The following is a 10,846-nucleotide window of genomic DNA, read 5'->3' on the forward strand; positions in this document are numbered from 1 at the left end:
TTAGTTTTTTTTTGTTTTTTTTTTTTTTTGTTTGTTTGTTTGTTTTTTTTTTTTTGGAAGGCTTTGTTCACCTCTTAAAGGGTTAACAATTTGTGCATTTTGGTGGGTTTTAATACCTGTATTCACACTTAGTTCATTGTCAAGATTATACTTTGGATTTCAGTGCATGGGCTTTGCAATGCTCTGCAGCCGTTTTACTCTCATTAGTAGTCAGACTGAGTTATGTCTGCTGATTCAGAAGTGCAGGTAAAGGGCACAAAATGTAGTGAAACAGACTTCAATTTCAGATGTGTTAAAGAAGTAGGAAGACACTTTAACCAGCAAATGTGAAGGTGTTTTTTTTTTTTTTTTTTAATTCCCAAATAATTTCCCAGTCAAACTTGGGATTTTATCTGGGAACTGTCTGTTCTGTCTCTCTGTTGTGCAGTGAGACTGGTTATTCAGTGAAGGCTCAGCCCTGGTTGCTCATAAAGGAGATCACTGTTGTCTTCTTTCCATCTGTTTTACCTCTGAAGTAAGTCCTGAGTGACACCAGCACAGCGTTTCTGAGGTGTGACGCTTTTGTGATGATAAACCTCAAGTTATCTGGCTTTGTTCTGTTGAGGAAATGGGGCAAGCAGAAATCCTAGCACCAGCCTGGTTGCCCTATTCATGGGAATCGTTTCTTGATGTTAGCTAATCCGCTTAATTGTGTCAGGAATTGGAGACCCTGAAACCACATTCCCAAAAGGATGTGTAATAGGGTAGCGACTTTTTCATCTTGATGTGAGTAAAAAATAACAACCTCAAGAGCATCTGTCTCATAACATCGGTAGCTGCCTCGTTTGGTTAAGCAACACTTACCAGTTTACCCTGAACTGGAAACAGTATAGGTAATAACTTGGTAATATGATTGCAGCTGCATGCTCTCTCTATGACTTTAATAACCTGAGTTATTAAAGTTATTAAACCTAAGTTTAATAACTTACTATTGAAGGAACTGATGTCTATCAGACACTTAGTTTGTATTTGTTTATTTTCATTAATTACTGCAGATTATTGTCTGTAGAATTTGTTTTTGTGGCTATACAGTGACAGGATAAACACTACATACCCTTCTATGTAAAATAACGTCTTCTTTAATTTGTAGAATATTCTCATTATCTTTAGTACATAGAAACCTCTGTGTAACAATATTTGGTTTAGAATTACAATCCTTTTTACTCTGGAATTGTAAAGGATTGCTTTGTAGTTGACTATTTTATGAAAGTTGGTTTCATTCAGTGTGATAAAGATGATAGATACAGTTCAAAGAAAATGTAACTGGATTGGGTTCCAAGTATTGAGGTTGTAACAGATCAGATGCTCTTTTATCTTCCTCCTGAACTTGGATCTAGTGTAGTTCTGTTAAAATTGTTAAAAACTGAAATTGGCTAATGTGTCTGGAGCAGTCTCCTTTCCCATCAGCAGCATGTACAGTGATGTGCAAACCAGCACTCTGTGCCAGATGCAGGAGCAGTCACACATCACACCCTTGTGCAGTCCTGTTTCCTATTTCTGTTCAGTCTGGATTGTCTCCTCTCTTAGTTTTTACTGCTTGAACATACTCATTTAGAAGCTTTACTAGATTTAATGGGTTATTTTTGTAGTGTTTATTTTTTTTTGGCTGTTGCTAACGGTGGCCAGTAAAAGAACAGTAAAATGCAAATCATTTACACATTTTGATGAACAAGTTCCCTGAGGTTTAGAAGAAACTACAGCATTTTCACTGTAGCACTGTGACAATGAATCATTTGCAATATCCAGTGTGCCAAAGTCCCAGGTGCACAGCTTTCAAAAACAGCACACAGGAAAAACAGCAGTATTATTTTCCTCATTCATCAATTCTGTGAAGCAAAATTAGCTTCTGGAATCCCCACGGCAATTCGTAAATGATGTATGAAATAAAATATTCCTACTTGCAGAGTGCAAAGTGCAAAGAAAAAAATAGCTTTCTCATCCCTCTTCTGACATGCTTTTTCAGCAATACTTGGTATCTAGTTAGACACTGCCAGAAATAAGATACTAGTTCCAGATACATAGGAAAATACTGTTTACAGAAATCTTCTGTGTATTTTTCTTTCATTACCTGTTTGTTCTCTCAGCACTGCTAACCTCGATAGATCAATTTTTCAGAAAACATACTTGTTCATGCAAGTCTATCGATAGTTTTGAGAAACTGAGTGATTTTTCTTGTATTTTTTGTCTGATCATCACTTGAGAAAGTGAATGAACTGCATGTCCTCTCAAGGTCCACTGCTCTATACTGCGATTAAGATTAGACATGCATATTTCTTCTCTGCTCTTTTGCTTATATAGGGTTTAATTCCTCAGATATTACCAGATGTTTCTGGAGGCAGACTAAAAACGTTTTTCAGTGTTAATTTTGCTTTCTGTTGTTCTTGAAATTTTAATAAAAAATTCATAGTTATTCCTTTCCACTTGAAACTGAGCATTCACTATAGAAGAGGTTTGCATTTGTATCTGGTCTCAGTTTCTGTAAAGGTCTGCATGTTATTAAGCTTTTTTTTATATTTAGAAAAAAATGTTTTCTGTTTTGGTCACCCGCATCACAGGTTACATGGTGGATTTACAGTCAGTAACCTATCAACTGTGTATGATAATTCCATGGCATTTCTTATCAATGCAGATGCTGTTAGAGAAGACTTTATTTTAGAGTGCAGATATTAGAAAAAGAATGTAATGGCAAGAAAATAGTAAACACTGTGTCACTGGACCAAGAAATGACTGGAACACGCCTACACAAATAAAGAAAACAAACCTTACAGTGCCTTTCTTCTTACACCACCTGTTCAGGACAGGTATAATGCAACTTAGATGTGACCAGTTCAAACTTGATAAATCAAAAAACATTCCCATAGAACATGAATAAAACTTGGTACTGCTTGTTGAAGCTAACTGAAGGGTAAGACCTCAGCTGGAGTAAGAGACAGGTATATACATGTACACACATACACACACATATATAGACATTCATAAGTTCCAGGTGGTATGGTTGGAATTACTTCTCGAGGGTCTGTAAACTCCAATGCTGTGAAGTGCAAGCACATTGTTTACTTGAGGTTTGAAAAGGAATTCTGCTGGTATGTTAACGTCTTCATGTTTCTGGGGGGGTGAGTTTATTGTGTTTTTTTTTTTTTTTTCACCTGTTTCCAAATCATTCCATGTGTCTTTGAAAATAAGTTCAAACCAGTGGATTAATGAAATAAGATAATTCCTACATCTCATGAAACTGCCAAAGTCCTTGGACATCTATTTAAGCGTCCTCTCCTCCCAAACAGTTGGAAAGTACTGTGTAGTGGTTAGTGGGGTCAGTGAACTACTGAAGTCAGTGTTGCTTGCAGGCATTCATAAATGTTCAGATGCGGCTACCAACTGCATAAGTCTGTGCCACCGAGAAACATGGTTAATTACTCTGTGCAGATACCCACACAAACACAGCTGCATTACTTCTGGTACTGGAGTAAGGTCATTTCAACATAGCTCAGGTTGTTCTTCATAGCACCCCATTGTACAGTGTAGCAATGAAAAAGGGAACCGTAGCGATGTGCTTCTTGGAAAGTCCATACTGACCCTGCAGTATCTTTACATCTTTTTTGTCTTCAACACTGAAGTTGATGAAAGATCAGGAAAGAAATATTTCATTGTTTATCCTTCTTTTAATTCAAAGTTAAAGATATTCTCCACAACCCCCACGCTAAGACTGTGGTGACAGAACCGTGAGTTACCAGGATTTTATGACTTTGTTACAAAAACTTTAGAACCTGAAAATAAATTAGCTCCATCTATAAGAAACTCTGTGATTAGTGGTTGGGGTTACTAAGCCCACTATCCTTTAAAGATAATGTGTGATTAGATCCCTTAATGCCTGATAAGGCACGGTATTGTATTAAACATATATTTGAGGAAATCTGCTAACTCTTTCCTGTACGTGTATTTGATATCTGCATGGGAACTGTTATGTGAGTTCAGCTAAAATCTGATCATAAGCATTTACTTTTTTTCTTTTTTTTTTTTTTTTTTTTTTTTTGTTCTCTAATATTCTCTAACAGGCTTCCTGTTTACATACAGTGCTAGGAACCTAATGCTTTTTGAGTTCTTTGCTTTTGGCAAATACTACATTTTTTTCTGTGGGAAAACAACATAAAAACGTTTGCAGGTCGAACCTTATTCATAATCAGTTTAAAAATGTTTTTAACAGATATCTTTGCTTTCTTTTCTGTTGGTACTGTGATTACCCATGCTCATGCAAAAGTTGATATTCCTTTAACTAGAATGCCTGAATGGATCTTCAGTTTGAACTCAGTCAACCATGGTCGGTGCAATTTAGTTTACATTCTTAGTTGTAAACTTTTCCTTCCACTGTGTGCATGGGTAATGGACTTTGTTTAAGGTGAGATTTCACGTACCTGGCAGATCAATAACTCAGGTCAAATTAACCATGTACCTGTAAATTTGTTTTCCAAGGACAAGAGTATTCTTCTTTACCGCAGTCACAAAGAGATCTCTGAAACAGTATGCGTATTGTATTTCACAGCTCATTTGTCTCAGGCCCACAATGCCTGTTGGAGCACTCTGCATGAAGCAAATGCTAAACAAAACCGTATGAACAAAATACTCATGGTCAGTCTCTAAATTTATTATTTTCAGGTCACCTCTCATATTCAGGTGGAAAAGTCTTGACTTTGTCTGCATCATCAAACTGTAATCTTCATCCTTTGTGGAGGAGACGTGGATAGGGAGAAACATAATGTATATTAATCCATTATAATTCAGTTGTTAATTATGTGGTATGTGTACCCCACGTAGAAAAGAACTGGTGATTTAGGTTTTGACTATCTTTAGTGTGGATCAAATGGGCTCAGGAAAGTGTTAGAGTAAGGAAATTTATTTGCTTCATATTTAAATGAGTCCCTGCTGTGATCTTCATGAGAGGAATAAACGTATATAAAAATTTATATAAAATGCCCAGCATATGAGACCTAGCATCAGATTGAGCTAGAGTACTGCTGAACAGAGAAGAAAACCTTGTGGATTACTCAGGGAGATTAAAAATAATAATAATAATTAATGTTACAATGGCACTGATTAGCTCCAATTTAGTAGAAGTTTCTCCTTAACTTCCACTCCTCCTTTGAAAACAAAACTAAGTAGTTACTGTACCCATGAGTCAATTGTTCACAAGAGGTTAGTTGTGCATACTGGTACATTTCTGGCTAACAGCTGCATGTACAACTAGGTTCAGTTTGGTTTTATCTGCATTGTTATCCACTCTATGATTTGTTACCAGTTGGCTTTCTATCTCTGTGCAGGTAGAGGTTCTTTTTTACAAATGCTGAAATCTGTTATATGACTTTTTTAGATGGCAAATTTTTTGAGGTGAGGAACTATCCTTTAGTATATATATGCACCTTCAATAATACAGTAAGATTTCATTGTCTTTGCACAAGAGAAAACTAAAGGTTAAAAAAGAATGCAAAGGCAACCTTATGCATGTTTTACCTGGTAAAATAGTAATTTCTGAGCTGTGGGTGTGTTAAGGATTTTGTTTCATTAATGTAATAGTACAGAGGAAATTTTCACATGACACATGTAATGTGATCTCTGAATAGTCGAGATTGATTTTGATCAACTAAAATGTAAGAGCACAGAGGTGATGGGTTAGTTGAGGTTCAGAAAATGGTATTAATATAAGAGAAGAGTTTGTGGGTCAAAGGTGCATCTAGCCTACTAACCTGTTTGGATCAGAGCTTGTAAAGCAAATATCTAATAATAAAGATGGAATATTATGGCTTTCTTTTGAATTATTCTCTATTTTGAACTAGTTTTCACTCACAAGATTTTATTTTTTTAAGCAAATCTGTTTACAGTGTATTTTGCTTCCATGTAATTTTTGTTTTTCCTGAAGACAATGTAATCTCCTAGCATTCAGAGCATCTTGCGGCACTGTTGCATTGTCTGACAGCTGCATTGTTTGATCAACCTTGAACATAAGACCCCTTGAACAAAGGAGGCACCTTTGTTATGAATCTGTCTTACACTAGTTCCCATACTGGAAGAGGTGGTGTGCAATTTCTCCTCATTTACCATCTCTCTGCATCAGATTGTATTTTATAGTTTAACTTACTTTCCTCTTCCTCCCCAAACTTAGGCTCTTGTTCATACAGGATGTGTCCTATGCCACTGAATGTTCTTACCAACATACTCTGGCTCTTTTCCACTTTCATTACTTCGTACTTCAGTTAACTTGCACAGCAATGTAAAGATACTTGTTTCATTCGCTGTGCCTTTCCTAATAATTCTGAATGCTTCGTTTGCTTTTTCTGGCTGCTAGTGAGTACCAAAGTGGCAGTTTTACAGAGCTATCATAATCTCATAGTCTGCACTTAATCAGCTGAGAGCCTGTCATTTCATTTGCATATCACTTACATATGCACATTTCCCTGCTGCTTCACTTCCTCTATACCTGGGCATATGCAGTTCTGCTGCTGTCTCTGCTCCAGATAAATGCACACTGTTTACTTGTTGTGAACAGAACAGAGCACAGAAATGAGGAATATGGATAGCTTGAATTCTATTTAAAAAAAAAAAAAAAAAAAAGACAGTTGGCATTCCTAAGATGCTCATACAAAGTATGTACGAAGTTAGTATGAAAAAAAATGTGTATCTATCTATCTATCTATAAAAGGAACTGACACTGAAACTTGGCCTGTTGGATCCAGAAACACAGGCTTTTTGACACATGGGCTAATGTTTTTTTCCATCACTCCTTTCGTGCCCTTGGCAAAATTACAGAGCAATGTCTTGCACAACAGAAAGCTAGAGTGTGGCTCTGGGTGTTGTATAGGCTACAGATAAGCTCTATATATGTACACACAATGACTGCACCTTATTAATTGTCTTTCAACTATAGATTTTTTTTTCCCATTTTATTATAGTGGCTATATTTATATCTAGTGATAATGTCTTATGGCAAGATTTAATCATTTATTTTCTGATATGTTATCTTGTTCCTTTTTCATTTTTTTTCATATTCTTTTGTCCTGGAATATTTTGCTGCTATTAATGTGTAAGGAATTCTGGCCAATTGCAATGGGTTTTATCACAATCACTCTAGGAAATCTTTTTACAAAAAAAAAAAATATATTTTTTATGGAAATAGGCTTTTGAACAGATAAATACAACTTTCCTTGAAGGCACGAGAAGATCATAGTGGCATTTACCATACTAGTAGATTTCTCAACAGTCACAATAGTGCATGTGTTGTACAATATCTTCAGGGAGGAGGAAGGAATGATTTATCAAGGTCAGGTCTTACAGTCTTTGATTTTTAGTTTGGGTGTTATAAAAGTTGCCATCTGTTCAAGGAAGTTACTGCATAGGTATCTCATAAGTATCTCTGATTCAAAAAACACATCTTTACAGCAGTTGTGTCTCATCTCATATTAAGTGTTAACAAGCTATTTATTACATCTACTGAACTTTTAACAATGTGTTCCACAACTTTAAATATAAATGTAATTATTTGTTTTCTCACATTGTACTTTAGAAATTGCTATTAAAATTATTCCTTTAGAGCTCTGAATCCTCAGATTTCATTTCTCTTCACAGCTATGGAGTTGTAAAATTCTGTTACATTGTAAGGTTTTTATAGAGTATCTTTGTCAGATTGATTTCTTTATGGTTTCTATGTACAAATTTATAAAATTAAAGAGTATGACTGGAGGGGACCACAGGCATAGGTCTCTAGTCCAACTTTCCGTGCAAAGCTGGTCAGCTTACAGGGTCAGATGAGATTGCTCAGGGCTTTATCTGGTCAAGTTTTGGAAACCCCCAAGGCAGCCTCTCAGGGCAGCCTACTCCATTGTTGTAATGTCCTCAGGGTGATCATTGTCTCTTGCATCCACACCTTATCAGTCTTGTCTTGTCTTTCCACCAGGCACCTGCCTCCACCTCTTGCAGGTATGGGCAGGCCTGTCGCCCTGAAGCTCTCTCTTCTCCCGGCTGGACAAGCCTCAGCCTCTCCTCACAGTTAAGCGTTCAGCCCTTGAGCACCCTAGGGGTTTTCCAGTGAGCTTGCCTCAGTTAAATGACATCCTTTCTGTATTGGGCACTCCAAAAGTGAATGGTGTTAGTAGGTGTGCTCTTGGGATTGCCAAGTAGAGGATAATTTCTCCCATCAGGGGCAGCACTTAGTGTTTGTCCTTGCTGGATTTCAGGAGTTCCCTGCTGCTCCATTCCTTCAGCCTTTGTAGATCCCTCTGAGTGTTGGTTGCTTCCCCCTGTTTGGTGCTATCAGCAAACCAACGAGAGTGTAGCCTATCAGTGTCACTGACAGAGATATTAAACAGGAAAGTTTCCATCACAGCCTTCTGTGGTGCTGCACTATTCCATGTGGTACCAGTATCCCTATAGAGTATGTCAGATTTTATACCTGCCCACCCAGAATATGATTATCATTATGTGGATACAAGAATATTGTGAGACAGCATTGGAAGTCTTACTGAAGTTGATGTAAATAACATTTACTACTCTTTTCATCCCCTAATTTTGCCATTTCAGCATGGCTGTTGGGCTGCTCAGGCATGATTTATCTTTGGTAATTCCATGCTGTCCATTCCTTCTTCTCCTTCATGTGCCCAGAACTGTATTCATGGAGAACTTGTTCCATCATTTTCCCAAAGTGAGGCTGTCTGGCTTGTAGTTCCTTGACTTGACTTCTTAATGTTTTTTAACGATGTGTGTGACATTTACATTTTTCAGTCACTGCTAACTTACCCTGATCTTTGCTATTTTTCCAAGGTGATAATGTCCTCTGTGAAATTGGCCAGGTCTCTCAGCACTCTTGGATGCAAGGACTTCTCTGGGTTTGGTTCTCACACATAACCCACCGCTGACTGTTCCTCTCCTTCAGTATGCACAAAGGACTGGGAGATCTTGTTGGTGAGGATGCAAGAAAGACATCGGATATCTCAGCTTTGGCTAGAGCAACAACAGACACAAACTTCTGCCCTGTTGAACAATTAGGACCATTTTCTCTTGTCAGCTTTTTTCTATTAATACAGTGTTAGAAGCTCTTTTTGTTGATTATGATAGCCCTTGCAAGTGTCAACTTTATGTGAGCTGTGGCTTTCCTTACATTGTCCCTAAGCATCTGGACAATACTCCTTTGTAGCTTGTTCCATTGTACCGCCTTTTTACACTGAAACTCAGTCGCGAGCTCCCTGTTTAGTTAAACTGATCTGGTAATCTGTTCCTTTTCCTGACTATTGGCCTGGACCATTTTTGAGCTAAAATGATATTATTCTAAAAGACTTGTTAGCTTTTACAAGTTTCTTTGCCTTTCAGAGCTGCTTTTGACTGGACTACTCTAGTTCCTTGAATAAGCTGAATCCTTCTTTCATAGGAAACCCAGGGTCTGCAGTCTGCTACTTGTCTTCCCCTCACTTGGGATCCTGAACTCTTCTGTTTCATGATCAGTGCAGCCAAAGCTGCTATTGATTAACATCTCCACAGCCAGATCCTCCTCCTTAGCGATGAGTGGATTTGCCTGTGTATCACCTACAGTTGCCTAATCCAGTACTTACATCAAGGAGTTATCCCTACCATGTCCCCAGGAAACTGCTGAATTGCCTGGATTTAACTCTGTTGCCATTATGGTATATTGCAGGAAAAAAACCCTCCTAAAGGCAACAGTCTATGATCCAGAGACCTTCTTTAGTTGTTTACAGACTTCATGCTTTCTTAACCTAATTGGTAGTCTGCAACACATCTCCTTGCACTGACATCTCCTTTGATCTGCATTCAGAAGGATGGGGAGAGTCTTTGAAAAACTAATTATCAGTAGATTAATTAATTGTCATTTGTATTGTCTGAGAGTCTGTTTTTAAAGACAAACCATATACATTAACAATTCTTACATTTTTGTGACTACTTTACAGTATGTGTTACTAGAAATCTGATCCAAAACAAAATTATAAATTAACATTATAAATTAACTTGCTGAGGCGATTGGCTCCGGGGCAGACGCATTCTGCAGCGGAGCGGGGGATCAGGCCAGGCAAGGCTAAATTTTCCAGCATCGAGTCTGCTTGAGGGAGCCGCCAGGACCCGGCAGCCCTCGTGAGGGAGGCTGACGAGGCGTAGGTGGAGCCAGCAGCGCCCCTCCCCAGCCGTTCAAAAGCTGCCCCTAGGGAGCGTTGTGACCAGGGCGGGCAAACAGGGCGTGGTGTGTCAGAAGGGCGTGGCGTGGCAGGGTGAGCAGGCAGGGCAGAGCGCTCTCCCCCCGCCCATATGAACACCACCTGTAACGACAGCCTCCCGTTAGCTAGGCTGCAATGGTCTCCACCAGGAATGGTGCGCTCTCCAGGAAGATGGTACACACCCAGACCGACTACCCGTTAAAAAATGCAGCAGTCCAGGTCACCGGATGCAGGGAGTGCCTGAGCCTGTTGCTGCCATTGTCGGGAGGCAGAGAAACTGCGTGTGTGAGGTGTGAGCAGGTGGATGACCTGGTCCGCATGGTGGCAGAGCTCAAGGGGGAGGTGGAGAGGTTGAGGGATATCAGCGAGTGTGAGCGGGAGATAGACTGGTGGAGCAACTCCCTGCAGGGCCTCAAGGAGAGGTACCGGGGTGAGACACCCCAAATGGGGGTGGACCCCCTGCCCTGTCACCGTCGGGCAGAGGGAGGGGACCTGGGAGTTGAGGAGGAATGGAGACAGGTCCCTGCTCGACATCGCAGGTGATGCCCCCCTACTGGCCTCACTTTCCCAGGTGCCCTTACGCAACAGGTTTGAGGCCCTGGAGC

General features: G+C 39.2%; 1 long non-coding RNA gene across 1 annotated transcript; it reads right to left on the bottom strand.

Annotated features, from left to right (window-relative positions):
* Nucleotides 1-8,212: 8,212 nt before the first annotated feature.
* LOC311432508 lies at nt 8,213-9,998 on the bottom strand. The gene is made up of 3 exons (XR_014690098.1): nt 9,960-9,998; nt 8,818-8,975; nt 8,213-8,331 (listed from the first exon to the last, which is right to left on the bottom strand). It is a non-coding gene; the product is annotated as an uncharacterized lncRNA (long non-coding RNA).
* Between the last annotated feature and the right edge of the window lie 848 nt (nt 9,999-10,846).

The sequence above is a fragment of the Aythya ferina genome, assembly GCF_964211825.1.
Source record: "Aythya ferina genome assembly, chromosome: 2".
NCBI lineage: Eukaryota > Metazoa > Chordata > Aves > Anseriformes > Anatidae > Aythya > Aythya ferina.